The sequence below is a fragment of the Eurosta solidaginis genome, chromosome 1 (assembly GCF_040869045.1).
Source record: "Eurosta solidaginis isolate ZX-2024a chromosome 1, ASM4086904v1, whole genome shotgun sequence".
NCBI lineage: Eukaryota > Metazoa > Arthropoda > Insecta > Diptera > Tephritidae > Eurosta > Eurosta solidaginis.
In genome coordinates this window covers 394,314,094-394,332,571 of record NC_090319.1, presented here as the reverse complement: position 1 = coordinate 394,332,571, position 18,478 = coordinate 394,314,094, and the positions used below count along the sequence as shown (strand labels likewise).

General features: G+C 38.9%; 1 protein-coding gene across 2 annotated transcripts in view; it reads right to left on the bottom strand.

Annotated features, from left to right (window-relative positions):
- LOC137238533 (acyl-CoA Delta-9 desaturase) overlaps positions 1-18,038 on the bottom strand; it is a 149,965-nt gene extending 131,927 nt beyond the window's left edge. The window contains exon 1 of one of the 2 annotated variants that reach the window (XM_067763648.1): positions 18,018-18,038. The gene's annotated coding sequence lies outside the window, so the exon portion shown is untranslated. Of the gene's footprint in view, positions 1-17,794; positions 17,915-18,017 lie in introns of those variants that run through there. The other variant, XM_067763647.1, reaches the window with a different exon arrangement.
- Between the last annotated feature and the right edge of the window lie 440 nt (positions 18,039-18,478).

Genomic DNA, 18,478 nt, shown 5'->3' with positions numbered 1-18,478 from the left:
GCCAACCTGTATATAGTTGAACCATGGTGTACCTCATAGTGTACAAGTACAAGTGTGTTGACTTCTTTCTGACAGGCACTCGCTTAAGTGGGCATAACGGGAAAATCTGGGTTGCCATTGTTGTTTAGGTATAAAAAGGTCAATTAGGGTTCTGTGCAGAGACGTAAAAGATTGAAACAGGGTTTATGTAGTCACAAAAGTGTTGCTCCTGTTCCACAGCATTTTAATTTTATATCATGGCGAAAAGTGTTCAGTTCAGAGTTATTGATTTTCATTAAAAGTTTAATTTATTACGGAGGGTTACTCCTTTAATTGTAAAAAGCAGAGAAAACGTAGTTTCTCAAATTATTGTGAAAAACTTTTTAATTTGAATTTCTGTACCCAAGTTCACTATGAAAAACTGAAAAATGTACACTTATTGAAAACTCATTTGCACACACAATTTACACTTTGAATTTAATTGTGTTTTTATGCACAAAATTTTGAAACTAAAAACAAAATTTTCATTTGTCAGAAAATATAAAGAAAAAACTGCCTAATGTCAAAAAACCCTATCGAAATACAAACTGGCTTGTTTGTTTTTAATGAACTACGTTGAATTTTTCTTGTATTTCGTTAGTTTTTTCAAATATAGTTCACATACTTTCACCAGTATTGAAACCTTATTGGCTCCCTCGACAAAAAATATAAGAGAAAATACAAGAAAAATACATAGAAATAGAGTAGCGTCATATAGGAGTTTGATTTTTTTGCAATTACAGCACCATTATATTTGCAGGAGGCTTTCACAGCTACAAAAATTAAGGCGGATTTAAACAGACGCTTTGGTTGTGTTGCATTCATTAATTCATCTGCCGGGCGAAGTATCGAAAAATTTACATAAATGCTTTGGTTGCGTGCCTACGCTAAACTATATTTCAAAAAACTAACGAAATACAAGAAAAATACAACCTTTCATTAAAAACAAACGAGCCAGTTGTTTTTCGATAGGTTTTTTTGGCATTCGGCCGTTTTTTCTTTATTTTTTTCAGACAAATGAAAGTTTTTTTTTTAGTTTGAAAATTTGGTGCATAAAAACACAATTAGAATCAAGTTTCTTGTGAAAAAAGTGAACCATTAGAGAAAGATTAATTTTTTCGTGTGATATTTGCATTGTTTTATTGTTAAAAATGTTAATGTAAAACATAAACAAAAACATGACAAACTCGCTAATTATGGGGGAATAGTGGCCTCGCTTTTTCATGATAGAAAATTTTTTTTGTATTTTGAAGTTCCGATAAAGTTTCGTTAGTTTTTTTAGCTTGAAATCCAAGCAAAAATAAAGTAGTGTCATATATGCTTTTGAAGTGACCAAAGCGTTTTATATAATTTTGCCCTTATGCATTTGTGTAAACAGCCTTAGAAGTGAAATTTTTCCATGTTACACGTGTGGCACTTTATATTTTGACTCTAATTTAAATAAATTTTGCTTTCCGTATGTTTCCGCATTGTTGCAGGCTACAAATCTAGTATTCTTATTTCCGCGGAAATATATGCAACTATTACATCTGTAAATACTACAAAGTTTTTTTTAACTATTAAATGCAACTCAGCTTGAAGTACTCTTACGTACCGCGGAAATAAGAATACTAGAAGATTTGTAGCCTGCAACAATGCGGAAACATACGGAAAGCAAAATTTATTTAAATTAGAGCCAAAATATAAAGCGCCACACGTGTAACATGGAAAAATTTCACTTCTAAGGCTTTTTACACAAATGCATAAGGGCAAATTTATATAAACGCTTTGGTCGCTTCAAAGCAAAGATAACGTACTGCGTTTGATTGTTTTTCGTATGGCGTTGTCAAAGCGTAGCCACACAACCAAAGCATTTATGTAAATTTTTCGATACTTCGACCGACAGATGAATTAATGAATGCAACAAAACCAAAGCGTCTGTGTAAATCCGCCTTAATTTTTGTAGCTGTGAAAGTCTCCTGCAAATAAAATGGTGCTGTAGGTGCAAACATATCAAAACTCCTATATGACACTACTTTATTTTCTATGTATTTTTCTTGTATTTTCTCTTATATTTTTTGTCGAGGGAGCCAATAAGGTTTCAGTACTGGTGTAAGTATGTGAACTATATTTGAAAAACTAACGAAATACAAGAAAAATTCAACGTAGTTCATTAAAAACAAACAAGCCAGTTTGTATTTCGATAGGGTTTTTTGACATTAGGCAGTTTTTTCTTTATTTTTTCTGACAAATGAAAATTTTGTTTTTAGTTTCAAAATTTTGTGCATAAAAACACAATTAAATTCAAAGTGTAAATTGTGTGTGCAAATGAGTTTTCAATAAGTGTACATTTTTCAGTTTTCATAGTGAACTTGGGTACAGAAATTCAAATTAAAAAGCTTTTCACAATAATTTGAAAAACTCTACGTTTTCTCTGCTTTTTACAATTAAAGGAGTAACCCTCCGTAATAAATTAAACTTTTAATGAAAACCAATAACTCTGAACTGAACACTTTTCGCCATGATATAAAATTAAAATGCTGTGGAACAGGAGCAACACTTTTGTGACTACATAAACCCTGTTTCAATCTTTTACGTCTCTGCACAGAACCCTAATTGACCGTTTTCAACCGAAACAACAATGGCAACCCAGATTTTCCCCTTATGCTCACTTAAGCGAGTGCCTGTCAGAAAGAAGTCAACACACTTGTACTTGTACACTATGGTTATGAACGGCGAGTTGAGCCAACCGTCAAATGAAATAACCAATGCATTACTGAAACTTAGCATAGACTTGACTTGACTTGGCGTAAACTCGGCAACTTAACCACAATTAAAGCCCCCATTACTGATACTTAGCATAGACTTGACTTGACTTGGCGTAAACTTGGCAACTTAGCCACGATTATACTCCACTTGGCGCATAAAATCTGGCATCATAATCAGCGTTGAAATTTATTTTTAAACAAGTAAGGAAGGCTAAGTTCGGGTGTAACCGAACATTACATACTCAGTTGAGAACTATGGAGACAAAATAAGGAAAATCACCATGTAGGAAAATGAACCTACGGTAACCCTGGAATGTGGTTGTATGACATGTGTATCAAAGGGAAGGTATTAAAGAGTATTTTAAGAGAGAGTAGGCCATAGTTCTATGGATGGACGCCATTTAGGGATATCGCCATAAAGGTGGACCAGGGCTGACTCTAGAATGTGTTTGTACGATATGGGTATCAAATGAAAGGTGATAATGAGTATTTTAAAAGGGAATGGGCTTTAGTTCTATAGGTGAACGCCTTTTCGAGAAATCGCCATAAAGGTGGACCAGGGGTGACTCTAGAATATGTTTGTACGATATGGGTATCAAATGAAAGCTGTTAATGAATATTTTGAAAAGCAGTGATCCTTAGTTCCATAGGTGGACGCCGTTTCGAGATATCGCCATAAAGGTGGACCAGGGGTGTCTCTAGTTGTACGATATGGGAATTAAATGAAAGGTGTTACTGAGCATTTTAAGAGGGAGTGGGCATTAGGTCTATAGGTGCACGCCTTTTCGAAATGTCGCCATTAGGGTGGGCCAGGGGTGACTCTAGAATGTGTTTGTATGATATGGGTATCAAATGAAAGATGGTAATGAGTATTTTAAAAGGGAGTAATCCTTAGTTCTATAGGTGGACGCCTTTTCGAAATATCGCCATAAAGGTGGACCAATGGTGACTCTAGAATGTTTGTACGATATGGGTATCAAACGGAAGGTGCTACTGAGCATTTTAAGAGGAAGTGGGCATGAGGTCTATAGGTGGACGCCTTTTCGAGGTATCGTCATTAGGGTGGGCCAGGGGTGACTCTAGAATGTGTTTGTACGATATGGGTATCAAACGAAAGGTGTTACTGATCATTTTAAGATGGAGTGGGCATTAGGTCTATAGGTGGACGCCTTTTCGAGATATCGCCATTAGGGTGAGCCAGGGGTGACTCTAGAATATTTGTACGATATGGGTATCAAACGAAAGGTGTTACTGAGCATTTTAAGAGGGAGTGGGCATTAGGTCTATAGGTGGACGCCTTTTCGAGATATCGCCATTAGGGTGGGAAAGGGGTGACTCTAGAATGTTTTTGTACGATATGGGTATCAAATGAAAGGTGGTAATGAGTATTTTAAAAGGGAGTAATCCTTAGTTCTATAGGTGGACGCCTTTTCGAGATATCGCCATAAACGTGGACCAAGGGTGACTCTAGAATGTTTGTACGATATGGATATCAAACGAAAGGTGTTACTGAGCATTTTAAGAGGGAGTGGGCATTAGGTCTATAGGTGGACGCCTTTTCGAGATATCGCAATTAGGGTGGGCCCGGGGTGACTCTAGAATGTTTGTACGATATGGGTATCAAACGAAAGGTGTTACTGAGCATTTTAAGAGGGAGTGGGCATTAGGTCTATAGGTGGACGCCTTTTCGAGATATCGCCATTAGGGTGGGCCAGGGTGACTCTAGAATGTGTTTGTACGATATGGGTATCAAATGAAAGGTGGTAATGAGTATTTTAAAAGGGAGTAATCCTTAGTTCTATAGGTGGACGCCTTTTCGAGATATCGCCATAAAGGTGGACCAAGGGTGACTCTAGAATATTTGTACGATATGGGTATCAAACGGAAGGTGCTACTGAGCATTTTAAGAGGAAGTGGGCATGAGGTCTATAGGTGGACGCCTTTTCGAGGTATCGTCATTAGGGTGGGCCAGGGGTGACTCTAGAATGTGTTTGTACGATATGGGTATCAAACGAAAGGTGTTACTGATCATTTTAAGATGGAGTGGGCATTAGGTCTATAGGTGGACGCCTTTTCGAGATATCGCCATTAGGGTGAGCCAGGGGTGACTCTAGAATATTTGTACGATATGGGTATCAAACGAAAGGTGTTACTGAGCATTTTAAGAGGGAGTGGGCATTAGGTCTATAGGTGGACGCCTTTTCGAGATATCGCCATTAGGGTGGGCCAGGGGTGACTCTAGAATGTTTGTACGATATGGGTATCAAACGAAAGGTGTTACTGAGCATTTTAAGAGGGAGTGGGCATTAGGTCTATAGGTGGACGCCTTTTCGAGATATCGCCATTAGGGTGAGCCAGGGGTGACTCTAGAATATTTGTACGATATGGGTATCAAACGAAAGGTGTTACTGAGCATTTTAAGAGGGAGTGGGCATTAGGTCTATAGGTGGACGCCTTTTCGAGATATCGCCATTAGGGTGGGAAAGGGGTGACTCTAGAATGTTTTTGTACGATATGGGTATCAAACGAAAGGTGTTACTGAGCATTTTAAGAGGGAGTGGGCATTAGGTCTATATGTGGACGCCTTTTCGAGATATCGCCATTAGGGTGGGCCAGGGGTGACTCTAGAATGTTTGTACGATATGGGTATCAAACGAAAGGTGTTACTGAGCATTTTAAGAGGGAGTGGGCATTAGGTCTATAGGTGGACGCCTTTTCGAGATATCGCCATTAGGGTGGGCCAGGGGTGACTCTAGAATGTTTGTACGATATGGGTATCAAACGAAAGGTGTTACTGAGCATTTTAAGAGGGAGTGGACATTAGGTATATAGGTGGTCGCCTTTTCGAGATATCGCCATTAGGGTGGGCCAGGGGTGACTCTAGAATGTTTGTAAGATATGGGTATCAAACGAAAGGTGTTACTGAGCATTTTAAGAGGGAGTGGGCATTAGGTCTATAGGTGGACGCCTTTTCGAGATATCGCCATTAGGGTGGGCCAGGGTGATTCTAGAATGTGTTTGTACGATATGGATATCAAATTAAAAGTATTAATGAGGGTTTTAAAAGCGAGTGGCCCTTAGATGTATATGTGAAGGCGTTCTCGCGATATCGACCAAAATGTGGACCAGGTGATCCAGAAAATCATCTGTCGGGTACTGCTAATTTATTTATATATGCAATACCACTAGCAGTATTCCTGCCAAGATTCCAAGGGCTGTTGATTTCGCCTTGTAGAACTTTTTCATTTTCTTCTACTTAATATGGTAGGTGTCACACCCATTTTACAACATTTTTTCCAAAGTTATATTTTGCGTCAATAAACCAATCCAGTTACCATGTTTCATCCCTTTTTTCGTAGTTGGTATAGAATTATGGCATTTTTTTCACTTTTCGTAATTTTCGATATCGATAAAGTGGGCGTGGTTATGGTCGGATTTCGGCCATTTTTTATACCAAGATAAAGTGAGTTCAGATAAGTACGTGGGCTAAGTTTAGTAAAGATATATCGGTTTTTGCTCAAGTTATTGTGTTAACGGCCGAGCGGAAGGACAGACGGTGGACTGTGTATAAAAACTGGGCGTGGCTTCCACCGATTTCGCCCATTTTCACAGAGAACAGTTACCGTCACAGAATCTATGCTCCTACCAAATTTCAGAAGGATTGGTAAATTTTTGTTCGACTTATGGCATTAAAAGTATTCTAGACAAACTAAATGAAAATGGGCGGAGCCACGCCCATTTTGAAATTTTCTTTTACTTTTGGATTTTGTTGCATCATATCATTACTGGAATTGAATTTTGACTTAATTTACTTATATACAGTAAAGATATTAACTTTTTTGTTAAAATTTGAATTTAAAAAATTTTTTTTTAAAAAGTGGGCGTGTTCTTCATCCAATTTTGCTAATTTTTATTTAGCACATATATAGTAATAGTAGTAACGTTCCTGCCAAATTTCATCATGATATCTTCAACGACTGCCAAATTACAGCTTGCAAAACTTTTAAATTACCTTCTTGTAAAAGTGGGCGGTGCCACGCCCATTGTCCAAAATCTTACTAGTTTTCTATTCTGCGTCATAACGTCAACCCATCTACCAAGTTTCATCGCTTTAACCGCCTTTGGCAATGAATTATCGCATTTTTTCGGTTTTTCGAAATTTTCGATATCGAAAAAGTGGGCGTGGTTATAGTCCGATATCGTTCATTTTAAATAGCGATCTGAGATGAGTGCTCAGAAACCTACATACCAAATTTCATCAAGATACCTCAAAATTTACTCAAGTTATCGTGTTAACGGACGGACGGACGGACGGACGGACATGGCTCAATCAAATTTTTTTTCGATCCTGATTATTTTGATATATGGAAGTCTATATCTATCTCGATTCCTTTATATATGTACAACCAACCGTTATCCAATCAAACTTAATATACTCTGTGAGCTCTGCTCAACTGAGTATAATAAATGTCAATTTGTATGATAAAATTTCAAAATGAAATGGAATCAAACAAATGGCATCTCAAAATGTAAACATCACTTAGAACTTACATAGAAAATCAAAATTCAACAGACTTCTAACTCAAGTTAAGTTTTGAGTAATCAGTAACATGCAATGTTCATTTAACAGAACTGGAAGTGACAGTTCGCAAGCCAAGTCAAGTCTATGCTAAGTATCAGTAATGGAACCTTAAAGCTGGAGACATTGGTGCTTTATCGGTAACCGTATCGGCAACCTTTTAACAGCTGATTCGACCAACCTTATGAGAATCAATGCAGTCGATTATTGCTGCCGCTAAGGTCGTAACCGTATCGTAGCCAACCAATTGGGTTTTGGTTTACCGTCGTAACGATAAACAGCTGATTACGTTAGGGATACGGATACAGCGATACGACATACGGCACCCATGACGCCGGCTTAAAGCTGGAGACATTGGTGCTTTATCGGTAACCGTATCGGTAACCTTATAACAGCTGATTCGACCAACCTTATGAGAATCAATGCAGTCGATTATTGCTGCCGCTAAGGTCGTAACCGTATCGTAGCCAACCAATTGGGTTTTGGTTTACCGTCGTAACGATAAACAGCTGATTACGTTAGGGATACGGATACAGCGATACGACATACGGCACCAATGACTCCGGCTTAAGCTGCAGACATTGGTGCTTTATCGGTGTTACGGTCTGCTGTTATGGTCTACGGTTACGGTCCACTTGGGAGCGTTTTTGTGCGAACACACCTAGTGACTGGTGAAGGGGCGAAAGTTGCGATACAAAAGTATCGAAACAAGGAAAAGAAAAATTCGACGATCACTAGCGAAAAAAGCCACGAGTTTCCGGCCGTAGAAACACCAAAACTACGTCAACTGTACATCCCCACTTATAATATTTAACGAATCGCCAAACACCCTAGCCGGCTGTGCACGTATTCAAACGAGCATTGTGGAAGAACCAAAAGACTGCAACGATGAATTGCAGGCCCAACTACTAGAAGAACAAACAAGTGGGAATAAACCTTATCACGGTGGTGTCGTGTTGACCCAAGCGCAACATATATAATATCTAGTGAAGTAGTTCGGCGTTTCACAGCCACACTTAGTGAGGAAGGTGTTAGTGATTCCGATACGGATTCGGACGGCACTGAGCTAAATGTTGATGAGAACAATTGCAATCCGAAGATAAACCCCTTTCTCTACGTTACGAAGTACTCTACCACCTTCGCAAAAGCGTCCGACCACCAATTCCGCCTCCAGGGCCAGCAGTACGCTGCCGCGTAACACAACTCACGTCAAAATGGCCAAGTCATCCAGATCGTAAAGGCCAGCACGAAGCTTTATCGCCACCAGGTTCATTCGATTACCTCGGACCAGAGCGCAACAACCACCAACAGCACCAACACGGCGCGCCCGAGACCGCGCACCACAACCAACAACAGCGTCGGCTTCACCGGCAAAGTCACCTTCACCAGCGACAACACGCCGGCAGAGAACCATGGTACGTACTCTGTCGGCCATGTAAGTACCAGCAAGGTATAACTTTAGATATAATTACCCTACAAAAAATTCTGGTCACGAAACTTACCCGCGCCCATGCAAATGTGACTAGGAATATAATCTATGACTGTATAATAACTAGTCAAACGGCGTGGAATGACGAGAGCATTTTTTGCAGGGTAGTTAAAGGAACTTCCAAGTGGTACTTAGAGGGTTTTATACAGCTCGGGTAAACCATTCGACAAGGATCGATCTTTTTTTTGTCAAAATTACGACATTTTTTAAGAATTATCAACATAAAAGATGAAAGGATAGTTTAGCTTAGTATAGAAAAAAAAGTTACACATAAATGATTTCCACTATTTAAGTTTAGCTTGTATTGATTATCTAACCAAAAGAATTACTACATGAACACTTATGTTTTGCAACTTGACAAGATATTATTATTAATATATTTATATTATTAATAAACAGGCAGTTTTGTCTCAGTCAGGTTAAGCAGCAATTACCTGTTAGAACGCTCAAAACTAATTCAAACATACTCTGTTTATTTGTGAATGCATCTTATATACTGTCACGGATATTAGCATCACTAAGTTATTCCATCACTAAGGCGATGCTAAGGCCATGCCAAGCAGTATTTACGTTAATAATCAAATCAAGTATACACATATATAAGGCAAACCCAGAGAGATGTCACACACAGATGCATTTACTTATACGCCTATGTGCGCGCGAGAGACTGTAAACTACAAACATTCACATCAATAATTCAATCTTTATGTATCTACATAAACGAATAAATAATTGCGTCTACACATATGTACCATGTACGAATACGAGCAGCGGAGAGTCAATGCGCAAACACATGCATATATCTGAGAAGTTTGAGAGCTACTGGACTAGTAGATTCTGGAAGCGCCTAAAAGATGTATAAAATTGTGCAATTTTAGTTATAGCTGAGAAGTTTGAGAGCTCATGGACAATGCTAGTACATTCTGGAAAAATGCGAACGAGGAAACCAAAGGGTATAAAAGGCAACAGATGAAGAGGCGCTGTAATTCAGTTTGAGTTGAGCAATCAATCAGTTATTGATTAAGCACGCGATCTGGCGGCCAATAGTAGAGTTCAATTTGAGTTATCAATCAGTTTGGTTATTAAGCCAGCGAGTAGCAAAGTATAAGTGTCATTGTGAAGTACTTTAATAAAGGCCATTTTTACATTATTCAATATTGGAGTTATTTATTCAACAGTTTAGTGATTCGAACTTAGCAGAGGATTGCAAATAAGAGGATTTGCAAGTAAAATTCGTTACAATTGGTGTCAGAAGAGGAATTGTTGAATAAATTCCAGAGGACAACAAGGACATGACAAAGTTCAGTGAATTGAAGATACAGCAACTAAAGAAGGAGTTGGGGAGCCGTGGATTGAATACAAGCGGCGTTAAACTCGAACTTCAGGCACGGCTACGAGAGGCAATGGAAGCAGAAGGAATTGATGTGGAAGAGCATGTCTTTCATCTTAATGGTGAGGAGACAACAAAAATTGAAGAGAAAAACGAAACATCGCAGACGGTTACCAGTACAGACGTGAACATGATTTTAGCTGCAATATCTGCTCAAACATCGACAGTGTCATCTCAACTGGCAGAACAGCAAACATATATGGAATCGCAGGAGAACCGTATAACATCCAAGATGGAAGAGCAGAAGACATATATGGCATCACAACTAGAATCGCAGGAGAACCGAATAACATCGAAGATTGAAGCACAGGAAACACAAATTTCTTCACAACTTGAAGAACAGAAGACGTATATGGTATCCCAACTGGAATCGCAGGAAACCCGTATAACACCACAATTGGAAGAACAGAAGACATATTTGGCATCTCAACTGGAAGCGCAAGAGGCACGTATATCTGAAATGTCGGCACAAATTTCGGAACAGGTATCATCGCAGCTCTTTGTGAAACTGGAAGAGCAGGATGCAAAAAATTTTACAACTCGAGGACAAAATTGATGCCGAAATAGAAGCAGCAGTGAACCAATGGAATGCTGAAGATAAAGTTGCAGCTCTGTTCGTGGCACTGAAAGGGCCTGCCGCGGAAATATTACAGACCATCCCAGAGTACGAGCGGAACCACTACGAAACATTGATGAGCGCTTTAGAGAGACGTTACGGAAGCGAGCATAGGAAACAGATATTCCAAATTGAGTTACAAAACCGCTACCAAAAAGCAAATGAGACATTGCAGGAGTTTGCTTCATATATTGAAAGATTGGCTCATCTTGCAAATGCGGACGCACCCGTGGAATACACTGAAAGGGTAAAAATCCAGAGCTTCATAAATGGCATACGAGATGTGGAAACGAAGCGGGCTACATATGCGAATCCAAAACTAACGTTTGCTGAAACGGTATCGCATGCACTGACTCAGGAAACAGCCTCACTTTTGAGTAAGCCAGCGTACAAAGCACGCCGTGTGGGAGTAGAAAGGCCAGAGTGGGTAGACACAATTTTGGAAGCACTGAAGGGATCTCAACAGAAGAATGCCGGAGTTATTAAATGTTTCAAGTGCGGCAACCCAGGTCACATTGCACGTCATTGCGATCTTGGTCCTAATAGTTCCAACAATGTGGGTGGCCGTAAACGCAAAGCTGGCGGAAATGAGCAAGAGCGTGTCGAATGTAAAGAACGAAAACTTGCCCCGGCTGTTGAATGTCCTGTGATATCTGTGTCGCAAATTGGAAGGAAATCAAGCAATCTTACCGTCAGAGGGAATGTGGATGGTAAAGAGCGTGTACTGACTGTAGATACGGGGGCATCTCATTCCCTGATTCGATCTGATTTGGTCTACAGGAGAGTAAAGTCATTACCTGGAGCAAGGTTGCGTACGGCAACAGGCGAATATAATCAAGTCCAAGGCGAAGTGGTATGTGAGGTATTAATTGGAAAAGTCATGGTTCTACACAAATTCATTGTGGCGGAGATCGTTGATGAAGTCATATTGGGAGTGGACTTCTTGGTTGACCATGACGTCAGGATCGATATGCGGAGAAAAATTATGCGCTATAAGAACCAGGACATACCACTTAACTTTAGTTTGGAAAAAGGGTTCAGCAGTAATCGGGTACTGGTGGAAAAGACTCGACAAAGACCACGAAAGTCAAAGGCAAAGGTTGATAGATCGAATGGGCCAAATAAATCAAAATCAAAAGTACCTGCGAGAGAAACACTGGCATTGACAAAACCTAAAAGACGCAGGAAAACGAAGCAACGAATTTCCGAGAAAGAATGCGAGGGTAGTTTCAAGCCGGAGCGCACTACTCTTGTGAAATGTGGGAACGATACCGATTATGCAAAGCAAATCCGTCCAGCGCAAGCTCTACGAAGTGGTTCATTGACCAAACAACAGAGTGTGAAGGAACGGCCCAGGGTAATGAGTAGTAAGATGAAACACTGGCATGACAAGAACTTTAATTCGGAAGGTTTCTTGGCGGGAGATTTGGTACTGTTAAACAGCCCTCACCGGCGGAAAGGTGTTCCAGCTAAATTTCCTACAGTTGGGAAGGCCCGTACAAAGTTGTGAAGAAGATCAGTGATACCATCTACCGCATACAAACCACTGGGAAACCACGGGTTAGAAGAGTGGTACATTTGGAGATGCTAGCGGCAGTTAGATCGGGAGATTTGTCTGATCGGGACGATCAGACTTAGGTGGAGGGCAGTGTCACGGATATTAGCATCACTAAGTTATTCCATCACTAAGGCGATGCTAAGGCCATGCCAAGCAGTATTTACGTTAATAATCAAATCAAGTATACACATATATAAGGCAAACCCAGAGAGATGTCACACACAGATGCATTTATTTATACGCCTATGTGCGCGCGAGAGACTGCAAACTACAAACATTCACATCAATAATTCAATCTTTATGTATCTACATAAACGAATAAATAATTGCGTCTACACATATGTACCATGTACGAATACGAGCAGCGGAGAGTCAATGCGCAAACACATGCATATATCTGAGAAGTTTGAGAGCTACTGGACTAGTAGATTCTGGAAGCGCCTAAAAGATGTATAAAATTGTGCAATTTTAGTTATAGCTGAGAAGTTTGAGAGCTCATGGACAATGCTAGTACATTCTGGAAAAATGCGAATGAGGAAACCAAAGGGTATAAAAGGCAACAGATGAAGAGGCGCTGTAATTCAGTTTGAGTTGAGCAATCAATCAGTTATTGATTAAGCACGCGATCTGGCGGCCAATAGTAGAGTTCAATTTGAGTTATCAATCAGTTTGGTTATTAAGCCAGCGAGTAGCAAAGTATAAGTGTCATTGTGAAGTACTTTAATAAAGGCCATTTTTACATTATTCAATATTGGAGTTATTTATTTAACAGTTTAGTGATTCGAACTTAGCAGAGGATTGCAAATAAGAGGATTTGCAAGTAAAATTCGTTACAATACATTATATTGAACAAAACTCTTTAAATATAACTAAAATTGTATTCAGCAATTTACGAGTATAATTCCATTTACCTAATACCTACCTAAGCATTAGCTTTCCAAAAAAAAGCATACATTTTTTTATCATTTTAATAATATATTTTGTCGCTTTAAAATGGTTGAAGTTAGCTCTATAAATTTTATTGATAATAAGCCGTCTCTATCACGTGAAACATTTTAGCGATTCATTTTTGGGAGCTCAACCATAAATTTAAAGAAATTTTTTTTTGCGACAGCAGCCATTCGTCGATTATGCACGAATTGGCAAAAGGAATTTGGATTTAATTTTTTTTTCTTATATCTTACAAATGCAATATATATATATATATACATATGAATCCCTATTGCGGGTAATATCTTTCGAACAACAAGACGAAAGTAATCTACGTGCACGTATTACATATTGCTATCGCAATTTCATCTTTATTGCTTTTGTAAACACTTCTTAGTACATATTAGATACTAGTATCATTATACTATGCGAATCCTACCGAATTGATATTTTGTTACACTCAAAAATAAGTTCCACTACAATAACATAATAATTTTGTAAGTGCATAAAAAGAAAAAAAAAAAACAGATAATAAGTGATTATCGTAACAATGTACTTTAAGGGCAACCCATTATGATAATAACCAAAACAGAACTTTATATATATGTTTCTTGCTAACAAAACATAAGCAAATTAATTTAATAATTTGGGAAAAATTTAAACAAAACAGAAAAATTTAAACAAATTAATTTGAATACCTTGTTGTTAGAGAGTGTAGTTTATATTAGAATTTAGCTAATAATTCAATGATTTTTCAGAGAAAAGGTTTAAGGCATTAATAATGAGTATTGAATAAAAATTGTATTTATAATGGGAATGCTGACGTCGCCCTTTATTTAGAAGGCATAGGGTAAAGCAGGTAAGGGCCCACCGGAATTTTAGGTGCGACGGTGGCCTTGGATTTTGAGGGTGGGATAATGCACCGGGCGTCGCAACACCACCTGCGGCGCCCCCTATATATATTCGGCCCTTTTCTTTTTTTCATTTTAATTTTCAGCTTTTTTTTTGCAATTTTATTTTTTAGCAGTTTTTTTTTTTGAGTTTTGACTTTAGAGTTAGTAACCGGTCATGTCCGGTTCGGTAAATTTTGTTGCGTTAGATTTTTTTTTGAATTTTGAATTTTAAATTTTTGAATATGTCAACGGTCTGTCCGTGGCATCCGGTTCGACCGGATGTCGTTTTAATTTGTATTGATAAGCGTTTTGAGTCGGTCTCTGCGCTTCTGTCAGTTTATTTTAAATTTGACAGCTGAGTCTTGAATAGGCATGATAGGAACTTTTTTCTGATTATGGCGCAGGAACAGTAAGGTTGGCAAGGACCCGCCCCAGCCGACAATGACTAGCCACTGTGCACCACCACATCATGCCGACCGCCTTCCTTACTGCTTCGACCGAAAATGCGATTCCATAACATCGGTAACCGTATCGGTAACCTTGCTGATTCGACCAACCTTATGAGAATCAATGCAATCGATTATGGGTGCCGCTAAGGTCGTAACCGTATCGTAGCCAACCAATTGGTTTTTGGTTTAAGCCGGAGTCATTGGTGCCGTATGTCGTATCGCTGTATCCGTATCCATAACGTAATCAGCTGTTTATCGTTACGACGGTAAACCAAAACCCAATTGGTTGGCTACGATACGGTTACGACCTTAGCGGCACCAATAATCGATTGCATTGATTCTCATAAGGTTGGTCGAATCAGCTGTTATAAGGTTACCGATAAAGCACCAATGTCCCCAGCTTTACCGTCGTAACGATAAACAGCTGATTACGTTAGGGATACGACTACAGCGATACGACAAACGGCACCAATAACTACAGCTTTATACTCCACTTAGCGCATACAATCTGGCATCATAATCAGCTGTCATTTTATTGTGAAATATTTGCTACAAAAAGTTGTGGTTTTCAAACAAAGTTAATTTTGAGTACTACAATTAATTTATGAGTGTAAAAATTAATAAATAAAATAAAAATAAATGTCAATTTTTATAACAAAATGTCAAAATGAAATGGAAAAAAACAAATGGCATCTCAAAATGTAAGCGTCACTTAAGCTGCCGGGCAACGCACACATTTGCTTGATGGTTACCATAGCAACGGATAGTTTTGTGCGTATCGGGCGATGTCGTGCTCACGCGTATTTGTTGTCGGCTTCGCGTTGATGAAAATCAAAGTTTTTAGATTTTTTCGCTTGACAGCTGGTCTATTTGATCGTGGTCGACGATAAGCCAATTGCATAGAAAGCAATAACACAAAGTTAGCTAGTTGAGTTGAGTAATCGATCGTTTGAGATGAAATCGCGTAAGCAACAGGCGATCAAAAAAAAAAAAAAGCACTCATTCTTCATAGGCACTATTTCGAACGAGCGAATGCGCAGATAATCGAAAATAACAGCGTGGCGGCTATTGTTTACTATACATACAAACAAACACACGCATTCTATTTTGTTGTTGTAGCGATAAGGATACTTCCCGAAGGCCTTGGGGAGTGTTACCGATGTTGATGGATCTTTGCCGGATGCAGATCCGGTACGTTCCGGTAACAAGCACCATTAAGGTACTAGCCCGATCATCTCGAGAACGATTTGGTATGACTTTATGAAACTTTCTAGGCCATACCGCCCTCCACCCTCTAGATCCATAAGGAACTTGGGTTCGCCAAAGCCTCGGCTGTTAAAGAAACAGGATTCGCCACGGCTAGGCGAGGTTGACAATTGGGTTGGAGAAGCTATATATTACGCTGGTAATCCCTTGAAAGGGTTGCGCTACCCCTTGAATCAATTTGGTATTTTAGTGCCTTTTACAGGCATACTTGGGCGGTTATATTCTAAGCACCCTAACCCTCTGGGGAACGCATTTCATATCTTTTGTTTTTGTAGCTCTGTGGTTTATTGTCAAAAGCTTACTGCACCATATTTACTCATATATCTTAGGTTGAGAGCAGTCATTGTGGATATGTACTGGTACAGATAAGTACATTACGCCCATGGCAGAACGATACCAGGTGGAAGCATGGGGATTCAAGGGGTTGTGAAGCGCAATATATAACTTCTCCAACCCAATTGTCAACCTCACCTTCGAGCGGCGAATCCCGTTTCACTAACAGACGAGGCTCTGGCGACCCCAAGCTCCTCATGGAACTGGGGGGTGGAGATGGGATGGAGGTTTAATGTGGCCATATAAATCGTTCCCGAGATGGTCGGGCCAGCACCTTAAGGGTGCTGTGTTACCGGAGCGTATCGGATCTGTATCCGACAAAGGACCATCACATCGATAACACTCCCCAAAGCCTTCGGGGAGTAACCTAATCGCTACAACAACAACAACAACAACATGGTGACATACCTACAAACATAAATAAAAATTCCATGCACTTTGTTTTTGTAAATTCGATGGACAAATGTCAAATAGTACTGCGCCGGAAGTTGATGTATCAAATCAAATAAAAAAAGTTTATAATCAGCTGTCCCATGCAGCCATCTTACTTATTTTACAATAATACTAGTTAAAGCTAAATATAAACAAATCTAAGTAAAATTTACATTTTAATTAAATGAATTGGCCAAATATTGTAACGAATTTAACTCACAGTGAAAACCAAATATTCTTTTGAAACTTGAGTAAATCGGACCTAGGATATAATAGCTAACATCATTTAGTGGACAGGGCTTATCTTACATGTCTGAGGGTCCACGTTCTGTAATGAACATGCACTGGTTGCGTCGGGACTTCATATTGGCAAAACCTGTTTTTAGTCATAACTTTTGAATGGGAAATAATATTTGCCCCCCGCCTTCGAACTAATAATATTTACACTAAAACAAGTATTTTTATCTGTTCTCCCATAATTTTTTAACGCATTTCTACAGTTGTAGGTCAAACTAAAGTTTACCGAAATTTTTGGCCCGTTTCAAATCATCTTTGTATTACACTATTACAGAGTGATTGCTATAAGCTAGAACCTTCGCAATGATCCAAACGAAATAATGTTCTATCCTTATCTTATAGCAACGCTTCTCGCTTCCACTATGTCTTCAACCGTATGTTGTTGTGGCTGTGCTTCGCCCCATCCAATAGATGCGACCAATCCAAGGAAACTTGCTGTTTCAACAGGGGTTGATCATATTGAGAGGGGCGTTAGAGGAGTTGGTTCCATATTACAATTGAATAGATGATTGGTGTCATGTGGGGACACAACCTTATAGTTGCGTTTTATGGACCAGGATGGCTTGCCAAACCACATCCGAGGAGCGGCCTCGTTTATGGAAAAAAGTCTGAAATGTTCTCATGTTATTTGTCCAAGTCACTTGAGGCGTGGACCTTCGATTAGTTAGGTCGGCATACCATATTTGTACCACGATGGCATGGTATCGTAGAACTATATTATTAGCTTAATTTGACTCGATTTCCACATAGTTATAACAATTATACCAAGATATTTATCTGTACAGACTGGTGCATACCTTTTTTTACACTAATCAATATCGTCTCCCAAGCTTTGTTCATATAAATAAGCAATAAATAGCATGTTTCAATTCACTCGCGAGACCAATTCTTTATATATTTTGTTTTTAGGCTTACTTTTTTTCAGCCGGTGGTGACTTGCAGTGAAGCGTCTTCTATCGGACACCTTACGTTGATAGTCAGTTTCTCCCACAACTTTTAAGTATAAATTTCGGAACTTACTCTTGCCTTTAAGCGCCATTGTTTGGGCCGGATCAGGAAGGGTATTTTCTATAATGTTTGGTTGTATTACTTAACTGAGCGGACGCTCACAATTAAAGTTTGCTTTGCCCATTTTATCAAAATTTAGCAAACCCAAGCGCAAAAAAAATTGTTGACCAAGATTAAGCTTGTCAATAAAGTGTTGCAAATGTCCGCTAAGGGTGGTTGCGCTGTAAACATTGTAAATTGTACCAAGTAGCGCAACTAACAGCTGATCGGTGAAAATTCGCACATTCACACGCACAGTTCTCGACTCAGTTTCAAAAACAAACTTTAGATTATTTAACTCAAATTTTAAAGTGAGACAATCCTTACCCTTACGAATTTTGTGTATATAGAATATATAAGGCGTTTTTATTGTTACTAAAACAATAGTTTTATTTTTATTAAAGCTTTTATCATTTTTTTTTTTTTGAACTTTG